A 15,923-nucleotide genomic window follows, 5' to 3' on the forward strand; every position below is an offset into this window, starting at 1 on the left:
CTGTAACGATAAAATTATGATGACAACACCTCAGAGCTCAACTCCCCCGGACACTTCCACTAAACCCCTGACAGGAGGCACTAAGACAATGTTCTCATCATAAAACCATCGGAACGATTCCAAGATACCCGCGTGATCCTAAAATTTTTTTTAGTGAAATTTGAGAAGAGAAGAGTCAAAACTCTACGTCAGGAAGCCTTACCAGAGCGATGAGGAGACTGGGAAGTAAAAAGAATTCCTAATCTCTCCAATATATAATTCCTAGACACAACTCGGCCGCTAAAAACGATCAAGCAATGGGGCTCCTAAGGTCGGGGAAGGCTCTGATACCAACTTGTAACACCCTCGATGCGACTATAGCTCCCACGTGTCGAGGCACGACTTAGAGATATAATCACATTGAAGGCATATGTCACAAGTTAGGAAATCTTCACAACATCCCATGTAATATAATAATAAAAGGGGAGAACATAGTTGGCTTACACTCGCCACGTCAATCAAGTACATAAATAACATTACATCATCCAAACACTCATGGCCCGACTACGGCGCCAAAATAAGAGAGAACCCAACATGCGACAATGGTCCCAATCACCCCCAACTGGGCACCACTACTGATCGTCGGGAAAGGAAACATAGTATCGTTGAGACTCTTCGTAGAACTCCCACTTGAGCTCATACGCGTCTCCTGGAGCGGAATCATCAGGCCCTGCATCTGGTGGAATAGTAATCTGTGAGCCAAAGGGACTCAGCAATCTCGCACCCTCGCGATCAAGACTATTTAAGCTTATAGGTGTTACAAGGTACAATATGAGCGGAGCTGCAGCAAGCGACTAGCAAATATGGTGGCTAACTTATTCGCAAAGGAGAGCGAGAAGAGGAGGAAAAACATGAGCAAGAAACTAGAGAACAACCTTAGTGACCTTGAGCCAAAAGGGATCACAAAATATACTAAGAAGCACACGAACAGAGCAAAAACATAATCAGTTTTCAGACTTAGTGAAAACCGGGACACGCTGAAATATAACCCACGAAGGCATGTTTACGAGCTCGATGCACTCACTACGGTGAAAGTCATGGCAAGACAAGCCAACATCCCTCAAGAAGGCACAAAATACAAGCTAGACATGGCAAGAACAATGGCATAGCATGCACGGATCAACTACAATAACATCGGCAAAATCGCAAACAAGTTGACGATCTGCCCAGATTCGCAAAGAAGCAAAAGTAGAGCTCGATTGACTCAAGCTAGGGTGCTCCATAATTGAAAACAAAGACATGGATGGATAGAGCACTACAAAATTAACAAAACTCCCTTACTGATCATCCTCAAAAGAGGCACGGATCACTAGGAAACAACATGAACATATGGCATCATGAGATAAACAATCCCAGGACTTAGTGAAATCACTAAGTCCCTGAAAATAGAATTAGCAAGTGCACCACTTTGCAAGCTTGCACAAGTCACCGCACACATCCTAAAAATACATGGGTTGCACCTCTGGAGAGATGACAAAACCCTTAAAAAAACATATGAAGAACTCACGGGCATATCATGCACACATTAATCATGGCAAAAATGACAAATGTATAAGATGAACTAGGAGATCTGGCAATTAACTCACGAAGCCCTCTTCTAACAGCATTTCGGGAATCAAGATGAACTCAAATGAAAATGATGCAATGAGATGAAATGATGTACTCTTTGAGACGAACATTTTGATATGCTATATGCATGAATCGGAGCTATGGATGCAAAGTTACGGAGCCGCGAACATGGGCATATGGATCTGGGATTCCGGGACTTGGTGAAAATTATACCCTCCGAGAAAGTCAACCCGGGACGGAGTCGTGTGGGATGGAGGGTTCCGGTTCGGGATGGCGCCGTTTGGTTCGTCTCCTGGTGGATCTCATCCATCATCGTCTCCGGCGAGCTCGAGGAAGTCCGGCGAGGTCGGGGTTGGCCGGAGTTGATGGATCTGGGCCAGATCTGTCCGGATCCGACCGGATATCGACGAGGGCGGCGCGGGCAGGCTTGCCGGTGACAAGGCGGCGGCCGGAGCGGGGTATAGGCGGCGGAGGGTCGCCGGCCGGTGGGAGGAGCTGGGGCTCCGGCGAGCAAGGATGGCGGCGGCGGCCGGCGGAAAACCGTGGCGGGGCGGTGGCGCTCGGAGGCGGCGGGCCAGTACCGGTGGAGGAACAGGGCGGAGGCGGCGGCCGGTGGGCACAAGCGGCGGCGCTCAGCAACGATCGGCGCTAGGCGGCAGAGCTCGGCCGGCGAGGGAGATACGGGAGCAGGCGCGGGCTCCCGCGGGGTGGCGGCGTTGAGATGGGCCCGCGCGGGCCCCAGATGGGCTCCGCGGGCCGCGGCGGCGGGGAGGAGAGAGAAGGGCGACGGCCGGACAGGTGGCAGCGCGCGATTGGGCACGGGACAGGGCGGACATGTACGGGCAAGAGGGTGGACGTGTCCGTCGGCGGGAGGATGAAGAAGCTAGGGTTTCATCAGCGAAAAATTCGGGGGTGGCCACATATTTATAGGTAGAGGGAGCTAGGAGAGTCCAAATGAGGTGTGGTTTTCGGCCACGCGATCATGATCGAACGCTCTAGAACATGGAGCAGAGTTTGGTGGGTTTTGGGCCAACTTTGAGGGGTGTTGGCTGCAACACACACGAGGCCTTTTCAGTCCCTCGGTTAACCGTTGGAGTATCAAACGAAGTCCACATGATACGAAACTTGACAGACGGTCTACCGGTAGTAAACCAAGGCCAGATGACAAGTCTCGGTCCAATCCGGAAATGTTCAACCCCCACACATGAAAGAAAGGTAGAAATGACCACCAGAGGAGAACGAAGCGCCGGAATGCAAAATGGACAACCGGGAAAATGCTAGGATGCATGAGACGAGCACGTATGCGAATGAAATGCACATGATGACATGATATGCAATGCATGACACGCAAGCAATGACAAGGCAACAACAGCGAATAACTGGACGACACCTGGCACATCGGTCTCGGGGCGTTACAGCTGATGAAGTCCAGGCTCGCCAGATGCGGTTTTGGCTCGAGACGCCTCCGCTTGTTGGTTGCCTCGCCATCCATCTGAACTGGCGGCGACGCCGGTGTACACATGTGCTGGTGTGTGTTGTGTGCTGGGTGTACGCAAGTGCGTCCTTCTGTGCATGCCGCCGCGAAGTGGTGAATTGTGCGCGAGTGCGTCCTTCGCTTCAAGAAGTTTGTCCTCAATGCGCCCTCAATTTACTAGCGTGCGGGGTGCTACCCCGAGTGGTTTGAAATTTTTTTACTTCCCCGCGTGTCAAATGGGCCTCTAGTTTACTTATTTTCACCCACTGCCACATGGGCTAGCACACGAAGATACAGAACATGAGCTGACAAGGCAGCATGTGGATTGGTTGACCAGTCAAATAAACAATATACGGAGCTATACGCTGACACATTGAGCGTATTATCCATTGGTATAGAGAGTTCGAGTGAGAGTGGAGGCCTGTGAGAGATAGCATAGAGAGAGAGAAAGAGCTACTACCTCTGTTCGATAATGTAGTTCCAACATTTTTTAAGTCAAACTTTTGAATCTTTGACCAAGTTTATAAAGAAATTACTTATATCTACAATACCAAATATAAATGATAGTATGGAGTAAGTACATGATGTGATGAATCTAATGATCGTTCCAGATGTAAATGTTTTTCTCCACATATACCTGGACAAACTTTTTTGAGGTTTGACTTTTCAAAACATCCATATGCTTATGGACATGACAGAGTCCTTAACTAGAGAGAGAGAGTGAAAAAAGTGTGTGTGTGTGTGTGTGTGAAAGAGACATGGAAAACACATGATAAAAGTAGAGAAAAAGCATGCGTGTCTTATGCAAACATATCACACATGCATCTTCGACAACGGAGGCAAGGTGAGTAGATAGTGTGTGGTTGTTTGGAACCGATAGGGCAAGACCCCTAGCACGTGGCCAAGAGTGGTCTGACAAACAAGGGAGAGAGGTCGAGAGAGACGTACGGAGAAAATGCAGACATGGGGAGGAGAGAGTGTATGTTTGTCATAGAGAGATCCCCTGGAGATCGTGATGGGACTACATGGGTGGGAGATCGAGTGACAAGGTGTGTGCGCGATAGAAGATGCCCCGAGAGATATCGAGATAGACGTATAGATGGAAGGAGACAATACGTGTGTTCCTGATGGCTAGTAAGAGATAAGCATACATAGGAGGGGGGAGTGCTTGCGCCTATGATGAAGTGAGGGATTATGGTACTTAGGGGGTGCATGTCACATGGAGAGCGAACAAGGGCGGAGAGTGTTGGATGGGTCTATATGTATAGCACGAGCGAGACATGTGTCTGTGTGAACCAGGGAGATATAAGGCCAGTTAGGCTTGCGTCCTAAGCATCTTTTGCCTGGCCTAGGGTTGTGGCTGGATTTCATGCATGCTTGTTTGGTTGCTACCCTGTGAAAAAGAAAGCCCGCCTGGCCTGGGTTCCCTTGCACTTTAATTAGCCGGGCTGAACTCCAGACACTGCAAGTAGCCTGGCCCAGGCAACCGATTTCAAACGCCTGGCTGTGCCTGGTCGTGTGACCATGAGGCTAACAACAACATGGATGGAATTAGCATTAAATAATTGATGCATGGATTGATTGATGGGACGTTGATGCTTTGCTTGGCCCAGGCATGAACTAAATGCTTCAGCACCACACAAGCCTGGCCAGGCAGAAATATTTTACATCTCACGTCCACACCAGGCAGTACCGGCCATCAAGGCATGAGGGTCAGGTCACGAACCAAACTGACCAATAAAGTTTGAGAGAGATTAAGGAGCCCCGATAAGGCTGAGTCGTGCGTCAGATAGCTAAGAGGGGGAAAGAGATATTCCATCCGCTCGATAATGCAGTGCATGTAAATTTTTTAGAAGTCAAACTTTGGAAACTTTGAGCAGGTTTACGCAATTGTTATTTATATCTACAATACCAAAGATACATCATACAAAACTACATCTCATGGTGAATCTAATGGTATATGTTTGCCATACTAGATGTAATTCTTTTTCTCCACGTACATGGTCAAACTTTGTGATGTTTGAATTTTCAATAAATCTATATGCTATGGACCGAGGAGAGTGCCTCAGTTGAGACAAATCAAGTGCGTGTGAAGGAGAATGAGTAAGTGCGCAAAAATAGTATGTGTGTGAAAGAGAAAGTGACAACAAATGATAAATTAGAGAGAGTGTGTGTTTTTTCGTTTCTTATGCGAACATATCACGCATGCATCTCCGAGATGGAAAAGCGAGGCGGGGAGATACACGAATATAGCTAGTGTGTGATTGTTTGCAACCGAGAGAGACACCCCCATAGCACATGTCCAATAGAGGTCTGGCCAACAAGGAACAAAGGTCGAGAGGGAGATCGAGGGAGTGCGTGCGCGATAGAAAGATGCCCCAAGAGAAATCGAGATAGACCATGCACATGTTTGTGATGGAGACTAAGATTAGCTAGTCATATACATATAGGGGGGACTGTGTGTGCCTACAATTGAGTGAGAGACCATCATACTTGGCTAGCTAGGCATGAGATTGTGTGTGCGTGCGTGTGAGATGGAGAGAGAACAAGGGGGAGAGATAGAGTTTTAGATGGGCCTATCGAGTGCAAGTGAGATATGCATGTGTATGTGTGAGCCAGGTGGATGGAGAGTTTGAGAAAGAGGGGAAGAGCTCCAAGACGACATAGTGGTGTGTGAGAGAGTTACGGGCAAAGAGCCAAGGAATTTGTGTGCGTACGATGAGTGCACCCAAGATATCTATCTTGGACTAGCTAGAGTATCATACATAGTGTGCGAGAGAGACCTATAGATGGTGTATATATGCATGCGAACTAGAAAGACCCCCCGCACACACAATCACAAAGAGAGAGAGAGAGAGAGGGACCAACAAGGTTTTTGTGCCGGATGGGTGCGACAGAATTGAATATTGTCGGCGAGAGAGAGAGAGAGAACAGGAGTCCGGGAGAGGGGGAGGTCGCGTTTTATGCATCAATGATTGATATAAACCATGTTTTGATATAAACTTGCATTCAAATATTTAAATTGGAGAACATGTTGTCTGCAATCCACACATGAACGGATATATGCATATATCAAACAAGTTCATTAATTTGACTTTCAACATGTTCATGGAGTACTATAATACTGTACGACATGCTACTCGATTGAGTTGTTGTGACTATAATGCATTCGTAAGACATGGTTCCACTCCCCCCGCCCGCCCCCATTCATACCTCGTGGTCGCCAAATCACCTTCTCCCTGGGAAGCTCCCTTCTCTCGAGCCGCGAAACCTCAGCCCCACCTCCATGGCACCCCCACCGCTCCAATTTCATAGCCGCCCTCCTCCCTAATGTCGGAGACGATGTCCATTTGCCGTCGTGCACTAGGCCGTGTGCCTCTTACTCCGTGCTGCTAGTGCTGCCTCGACGACGGCCGCGTGAACCGTACCGGAGCCGATTCACCTCCGCCGATTTTCACGGTGCTAGAGCTGCTCCAACTTCGGATCCGTCCAGAGTCCTGGCACTTCTTCCACGTAGCCGTCGACCGTCGTGACATCGCTCTTTCCCTGCGGCCGGTCGCCACCGCAACCGCGCCGGCCTCACCGACTCGGCAGCTGGACCTGCCTACTTCACCATGCCGCCAGATAGGTCGCACCCTCATCTCAAATCACTTTATTTAGGCGCAGTTGTCTGAATTTTTATTCTGGGCCAATCGATTCCAAATGGGAAGCAACACCCCTTGAGGCGGCGGAGCTCCTAGGCTGCTGGTTGGCTGGTGTCTAACGTATGGGTGCGGGGCCGCAAGTTCGCCGCGGAAGCAGCGCTTAGATGGCTATCTTTTAGAGTTGCGTGGGTTGAAGGTACTGCCGCCGCCGGATCTGGATGATGGGGAGTCTTTGTGGATTGGCCCAGGGGCGGCGCAACCACGGCAGTGCGGTGGGGAGGGGAGCGGGGTTTTGGCCGAGGCCACGGACGGCGGAGCCAGGCTGCTCTGCCGTTGGTCACTGTCTCTTCGGGGAAGATTCCGAACAGTGTCAGCCAGGAGGCACAAGACGGCCAGCCATCCGGCGTAGATCGGACACTACCAAAATAAAATAAAATCGTGTGACCCCAATTTAGTCTTTATTCAACAGACGTGTGACCACTCTCGTACCTTGCTGTTGATCTCTTAGTGTATTTCTTCAGATCAAACAGATATGTCATTCTTAACATTATGTGTTATCTGCATCTTCAGGCACACCGTCTTCCGACTCACCGCAGCTGCTCCAACAAGGGAAGCATACACCAGAAGGGAGCTATAGTCCCGACTCAATAGTTCCCTGCATCGAATGCGCGTGCCCGACATGGACAGCCACAACAACTGCAGGGCCATCGACAAGTCAGGACATGATGCTCACTCCTATGGATGGGATCCAGATAGGTTGTACCCTCATCTTACTTGTGTGCAACATTTATGGCTTTGTTATTCATCTAAGCATGGAAAATAGATCATCACATTTCACTCTATATTCATGCTGATTTCTTACGGGTCTTGTTCAGGAGTTAACACTGTTCCATAGTTCAGCTAAGATACTTGTTCTTTAGGTAACGTTGTTCCATAGTTATCATCCATCAGCCAATGCTATCCCACAGGATGGTGATTATAGTATTATACCACTTCTAGTATTACCTATGTTATTCTTTAATACTTTTGTGTGCCATCTAGTTAATCTCGAGTACAAACGATACATATTCTGTAGCTTTCATCTGTGTTCTCCCTTTAGTTTATGAGACTTGTTGCTGCTAGTTAACCCCAGTCCTACTATTTATGTCGTCTCCTACAGGCACTCATTACATAAATCTAACTACTAGTTGTCTTCCATGCATGTCAGATATAATTGCACACACTGATATATCCACAAGAACCTCAGGGAGCAATGTAAAGGCCAATAAACTTGATGTCAATGATACCCAATATGATGGAACATGTAAAGGCAGTTCTTCAGAAGACTTGTAGAAAGATGATGAATCCTCTTCACCCCACAAGGTCCTTGCTCTAATTGGCCTGTGATATGGGTACAACATGCATATAATGTCCTGGAGTGTATCTACTCTGTTACAATGCCATGTGCTTAGCATGCTGATCATGCATGTAAATATGTCATGCCTTCCTGTTTTTCAGTACCTATTCCATTCATGATAACATGTTTTCAAATTCAAGTACTGTCATTCTACTCTATCACAATGCCGTCTGCTTAATTTGGACATCATGCTTCTGAATATCTTATGCATTGTTATTCATCAGTATGTACTTCATCTGTCTACCTTATCATGTTTTTTTACATTGAAGTGTTGTTCTAGTGCTCTGTTGCAATGCCATCTTATTTTCCCAATCATACACATGTATGTTGCCTTAGTTATTTCTGTATGTATTCCGCTACCATACAATTTTACATTCAACTAGTGTTTTTTTGCTGTGTTGTCCTGTCGTATCCCTAGCTCTTACACCATACTCCCTCCGTCCGGATTACATGTTGCCGAAATGGATGAAAAAGGATGTATCTAGAACTGAAATATGCCTAGACCCATCCATTTTTTTCGGATGGAGGGAATACATGTCAATATGTCATGCCTTTCTATTCTTCAGTATCTATTCCATCTCTCTGATGTCGCATGTTTTATAATTAAAGCACCATTCTTCTATACAAGGCATGCAAGGGGAAGACGACTATGTTAGAATCTGAAGGGTTACAAACAAGGCCTTTGCAAAAGATCCAAACTCCAGGAGATAATAAACCAACTCCAGTTTTTATAGATACTGCTCCAGCACAGAGAAACCCAACTCCTACTGATAATAATCAGATTCCAGTGGCCAAAGAACTAGTCCGCTCCAGTCTAGCAAAAACATGTCAACTCAATTCTAAGAAGCGTGTGCGTATCCTTGCATCATGAAATTTTATAGCATGCTGATCATATTTTCTACATGTTTCTTACCCATCTCTCTTTTAGAAAATAAGCTTAACAGATAGAAGAATTTCTGCAATGGTATCGTGTATGTGGAAAGATTCTTGCATGAATTCTCTATGCTCCAATGTAGATGTAAGTACCTGTTGTATATCACTATAATTTTACATCATCATGTATTTTGTTAATCGGCATGAATCCAACCTTTATCTGATCTAAATTTAGTTGTAGCAAAATGTATGATTAAAGGACACAATGTTGATTTTCGTAAGGAAAACTGCCTGGTAGTTTTGCATCCTGAGCTGCATGAGTGTACTATCTCATATCAGTGGGTTTGAATACTTTGGTTCTGCAGTGGGTTTTTTAGTGTTTTTTTACTGTGTTGTCCTGTCGTATCCCTAGCTCTTACATCATACTCCCTCTGTCTGGATTAATTGTCGCAGAAATGGATAAAACTGGATGTATCTAGTACTGAAATACGCCTATACCCATCCATTTATTTCCGTATGGAGGGAATACATGTCAATATGTCATGCCTTTCTATTCTTCAGTACCTATTCCATCTCTGCTGTAGCATGTTTCATAGCTGAATCACCATTCTTCTATATAAGGCATGCAAGGGGAAGACGGCTATGTTAGAATCTGAAGGGTTACAAACCAGGTCTTTGCAAAAGATCCAAATGCCAGGAGATAATTAACCAACTCCATTTTTCATAGATACTGCTCCAGCACAGAGAAACCCAACTCCCACTGATAATAAGCAGATTCTAGTGACCAAAGAACTAGTCCGCTCCAGTCCAGCAAAAGAATGTCAACTCCATTCTAAGAAGCATGTGCGTATCCTCGCATCCTGAAATTTTATAGCATTCTGATCATATTTTCTACATGTTTCTTACCCATCTCTATTTTAGAAAATAAGGTTAAATGATACAAGACTTCCTCCATTGGGATCGTATTCGAGGAAAATATCTTACGGGAATTCTCTATGCTCCAATGCTGATGTAAGTACCTATTGTATATCACTATATTTTTACATCAGCATGTATTTTGTTAATCGGCGTGAATCTAACCTTTATCTGATCTAAAATTAGTTGTAGAAAAATGTTAAAGGCGCCAATGTTGATTTTTGTAAGGAAAACTGCCTGGTAGTTTTGCATACTGAGCTGCATGAATGTACTATTTCATATCATGTACATTACTGAATTGTAGTGCTTCTCTGGTTGCCCATTCATTCATTGTGTCAATGTTGCTTTCGCATTACCTTCCCTGGCTGATGATAGCTATGCCATATTGTGTTAATTTGGTGTAGGCTAGTTGCCCAAATGTTCGTTGTGTCAATGTTGCTTTCCTATTATGTGACTTGGACAATTATAGCAATGCTAGTATGTTAATTTTGTGCAGGCTGCTGAAGATAAGACGTCAAACTCTAAAAACAGCAAGGCAACCCCATTGTTTCTTTCCAGTAAATCTAGGCCAGATAATATGGCAATAACTCGTGATTAATCTGTTTGGTTCCCGTCCTAATTTATGTTATGATGCAGTGGTCGAGACACTCTCCACTATCAATAATACAAGCCTGCCAAAATCGCCATCTGAATCTGTTCAGTATCCTCTGTCTCGAATGCAACAGAATAAATGTATGTTTGTGAACCAATTAATGGCTGAAGCAATGATGGAAATGGTGGATGAATCAGAGGTGTAGAGTCATGCGACACAACAACTTATCAATGTTTTTAGAGACAGTGTAGCAAAGCAACAAGAATTTGCCCACATGCTTATGGGTGTCTTCTGTGCTGAGGTTGCAGATTGTGACGTTGTAGATGGTTTGGTTCTGCTCATTTATTTGCACTGGCACCAATCTTTGATTGCCTAGTGGATGTAATTTCCTATAATATATGCTAGATGTGCAACGTTATTCCCTGTATGTCGTACCTTTGCTTGATCGGTTTCGGTCCTGTGCATAATTGCTCGTCGTAATGGGCTCAAATTATCTAATTTGGCCAAAAGACATGAATGAACTTTAGTGGGCTCATTAAGTTAATCGGCCGTTACTAGGCCGAAAGTTAATGGTCGGCCTTCTTACCTCCCGGGTCGTTAACAGGCCGACATCGAAGCGGGCAACAGGTGGCCCCAATTTATTTCACGGGCCGTTAAGAGGTCGTTACTAAGTTTGGGCTACATATGGCCCAACTATACTGTAGGCCTTTAGCAGGCCGAAAGAGACAGGAGGCTTGTACTAGACCATGAAGAGCATGGGCCGCTAAGAGGCCAAAAGTCAGGTAATATTGTAAACGGCCCAACTGTGTTGTGGGCCTTTAGCAGGCCGAAAGAGAAACCGGGATGGTATTGGACCATGAAGGGCATGGGCCATTGAAAGACCAAAACTAAGGTCCGACTACAACTGGCCCAATTCATTTATGGTCCGTTAACAAGCCGAAAGGAACACAAGGCGAGAGATTGGCCCAACACTTAAATGGGTCGCTAAAAGGCCAAAACTCAGGTCCAACTACAAATGGCCCAACTGATTTATGGGCCGTCAATAGGCTAAAAGTGACACCGGGCCAGAAATTGGCCCAACACTTAAATGGGTCGCTAAAAGGCCGAAACTCAGGTCCGACTACAATTGGCCCATCAGATTTATGGGCCGTTAACAGGATGAAAGACACACCGGACCGGAAATTAGCCCAACATTTCAATGGGTCGCTAAAAGGCCGAAAGATGTATGAGGGAGTCCTGGGTTAGGGGGTATCCGGATAGCCGGACTATATCCTTTGGCCGAACTATTGGACTATGAAGGTACAAGATTGAAGACTTCGTCCCGTGTCCGGATGGGACTATCCTTGGCGTGGAAGGCAAGCTTGGCAGTACGGATATGTAGATCTCCTTCCTTGTAACCGACTCTGTGTAACCCTAGCCCCCTCTGGTGTCTATATAAACCGGAGGGTTTAGTCCGTAGGGCCAACAACAACAATTATACCATAGGCTAGCTTCTAGGGTTTAGCCTCTTCGATCTCGTGGTAGATTAACTCTTGTACTACTCATATTATCTATAACAATCAAGGAGGATGTAGGGTATTACCTCCATCAAGAGGGCCCGAACCTGGGTAAACATCGTGTCACCCGCCTCCTGTTACCATCCGCCTAGAAGCATAGTTCGGGACCCCCTACCCGAGATCCGCCAGTTTTGACACCGACATTGGTGCTTTCATTGAGAGTTCCTCTGTGTCGTCATCGTTAGGCTTGAGGGCTCCTTCAATCATCGATAGCGATGCAGTCCAGGGTGAGACTTTTCTCCTCGGACAGATCTTCGTATTCGGTGGCTTCGCACTGCGGGCCAACTCGCTTAGCCATCTGGAGCAGATCGAGAGTTACGCCCCTGGCCACCAGGTCACGTTTGGAAGCTTAAACTACATGGCCGACATCCGCGGAGACTTGATCTTCGACGGATTCAAGCCCCTGCCGAGTGCGCCGCACGGTCACGATGATCATGATTTAGCTCTACCATCGGACAGTGTTTAGGAGACCGCACTGGCAACCGCTTCGAACCTCAATTCAGAGCAAATTGCGCCATCCATGGACGGGTGGATAGACCCCGCCACGGAGGCCGCATTCTCAGCGGCGATCGAGCCAAGTATCGACCTTACCCTTCACGAGAGCCGTGATGCCAAACTGCCGGATTCTTCCCCGGCCACGGACTCCAAACCGCCTGCGCCCGTGCCTATCGAATCCCACTGGGCGCCAATCATGGAATTCACCTCCACGGATATCTTTCAGCACTCCCCCTTCGGCGACATATTGAACTCATTAAGGTCTCTCTCCTTGTCAGGAGAGTCCTGGCCGAACTATGTCCGGCAGGATTGGGATGCGGATGACGAAGAAATTCGCCGCCCACCCACCACCCACTTAGTAGCCACTATCGACAATTTGACCGACATGCTCGACTTCAACTCCGAAGACATCAACGATATGGACGACGATGCAGGAGACGAACAAGAACCACTGCCCACAGGGCACTGGACAGACACCTCATCATAATATATGTATGGTGGACACACCCAAAGAAGGCAATGGCGACGGGACAGCGGAGGATGACCCCTCCAAGAAGCAAGCCAAGCACCGACATCAGCGGCGCCACTCTAAGTCTCACCAAGGCAAAAGAGGTGATACCGGCACATGAGATAATAGCACTCTGGTGAAGGAAATATGCCCTAGAGGCAATAACAAAGTTATTATTTATTTCCTTATTTCATGATAAATGTTTATTATTCATGCTAGAATTGTATTAACCGGAAACATAATACATGTGTGAATACATAGACAAACAGAGTGTCACTAGTATGCCTCTACTAGACTAGCTCGTTAATCAAAGATGGTTATGTTTCCTAAACCATGAACAAAGAGTTATTATTTGATTAACGAGGTCACATCATTAGTTGAATGATCTGATTGACATGACCCATTCCATTAGCTTAGCACCCGATCGTTTAGTATGTTGCTATTGCTTTCTTCATGACTTATACATGTTCCTATGACTATGAGATTATGCAACTCCCGTTTGCCGGAGGAACACTTTGGGTGCTACCAAACGTCACAACGTAACTGGGTGATTATAAAGGAGCATTACATGTGTCTCCAAAGGTAGATGTTGGGTTGGCGTATTTCGAGATTAGGATTTGTCACTCCGATTGTCGGAGAGGTATCTCTGGGCCCTCTCGGTAATGCACATCACATAAGCCTTGCAAGCACTGCAACTAATATGTTAGTTGTGAGATGATGTATTACGGAACTAGTAAAGAGACTTGCCGGTAACGAGATTGAACTAGGTATTGGATACCGACGATCGAATCTCGGGCAAGTAACATACCGATGACAAAGGGAACAACGTATGTTGTTATGCGGTCTGACCGATAAAGATCTTTGTAGAATATGTAGGAGCCAATATGGGCATCCAGGTCCCGCTATTGGTTATTGACCGGAGACGTGTCTCGGTCATGTCTACATTGTTCTTGAACCGTAGGGTCCGCACGCTTAAGGTTTCGATGACAGTTATATTATGAGTTTATGAGTTTTGATGTACCGAAGGAGTTCGGAGTCCCGGATGAGATCGGGGACATGACGAGGAGTCTCGAAATGGTCGAGACATAAAGATCGATATATTGGACGACTATATTCGGACATCGGAAAGGTTCCGAGTGATTCGGGTATTTTTCGGAGTACCGGGTAGTTACGGGAGAAGTAATGGGCCTTGATGGGCTTTAGTGGGAAGAGGAAAAAAGGCTGCTGCGCCCCCCTCCCCTTTGGTCCGAATTGGACTAGGGAAAAGGGGGCCGGCCACCTTTCCTACTCCTCCACTTCCTTCTCCCTTCCTCCCCTCTTGATGGACTCCTACTAGGACTTGGAGTCCTAGTAGGACTCCCATCCTGGCCGCACCAATGGCCTTGGCCGGCCTCCTCCTCCTCCATCCTTTATATACTGAGGCAAGGGGCACCCCATAGACACACAATTGATCATTGAGATCGTTCCTTAGCCGTGTGCGGTGCCCCCTGCCACCATATTCCACCTCGGTCATATCGTTGTAGTGCTTAGGCGAAGCCCTGCGTCGGTAGAACATCAAGATCGTCACCATGCTGTCGTGCTGACGGAACTCTTCCTCGACGCTTTGCTGGATCGGAGCCCGAGGATTGTCATCGAGCTGAACGTGTGCTAAGAACTCGGAGGTGCCGGAGTAACGGTGCATGGATCGGTCGGATCGGGAAGAAGACGTACGACTACTTCCTCCATGTTGTGTTAATGCTTCCGTTGCGATCTACAAGGGTACGTAGATCATACTCTCCCCTCGTTGCTATGCATCACCATGATCTTGCGTGTGCGTAGGAAAATTTTGAAATTACTACGTTCCCCAACATCTGGATAGTGCCGAAGATGACGACAATCCCCTCCAGCAAGATTTAGAGCAGGAGCATGGAGAGGCCAGCCCTCCCGAGAGAGCGGCAGATGGAGAGGCGGAGGATGATAATTACATGCCTCCCTCCGAAGACGAGGCAAGCCTCGACGATGACGAATTTGTCGTGCCTGAGGATCCTGTCGAGCAAGAGAGGTTCAACCGCCAGCTTACAGCCACGGCAGATAGCTTTAAGAAAAAGCAACAGCAGCTTCAAAGCTGATCAAGATTTGCTAGCTGACAAATGGACTGAAGTCCTTGCGTCCAAGGAATATGAACTCGAACGCCCCTCCAAGAGTTACCCAAAGCGCAGGTTGCTACCCTGACTGGAGGAGGAAGCATTAAAACCTACATCTCCAGCGTATGACGCGGCTGATCGGCCACCTCGTGGCCGCAACAGAGAGGCATTTCAGCCAAAAGCTCAGCCCGCACCCCGACGCCACTCAAATAAAAATGTCAAGGCACGAGGAAACACGCTAGACCTGCGAGACGTATTGGAGGACAAAGCAAAACACGCAAGATCGATCTACGGATCACGAGGGCGCGCCACTACGTGAGTCGATAACCATCACGCCGGATATAGTAAAAGTAAATCCGGCCGGGCCAAACACGGCGGACAAGACTCATTTGAGCTGCGTCGCGATATAGCCCAGTACAAAGGCGCCGCACACCTCCTATGCTTCACAGACGAAGTAATGGATCACGAAATCCCAGAGGGTTTCAAACCTGTAAATATCGAATCATACGAAGGCACAACAGATCCTGCGGTATGGATCAAGGACTTCCTCTTGCACATCCACATGGCCCGCGGTGATGATCTACACGCCATCAAATACCTCCCACTCAAACTCAAAGGACCAGCTCGGCATTGGCTCAACAACCTGCGAGCAGAATAAATTGGCTGTTGGGAAGATCTGGAAGCCACATTCCTCGACAACTTCGATGGCACTTATGTGCGACCACCATATGCCGATGAC

The sequence above is a fragment of the Triticum aestivum genome, chromosome 6A (assembly GCF_018294505.1).
Source record: "Triticum aestivum cultivar Chinese Spring chromosome 6A, IWGSC CS RefSeq v2.1, whole genome shotgun sequence".
Taxonomy (NCBI): domain Eukaryota; kingdom Viridiplantae; phylum Streptophyta; class Magnoliopsida; order Poales; family Poaceae; genus Triticum; species Triticum aestivum.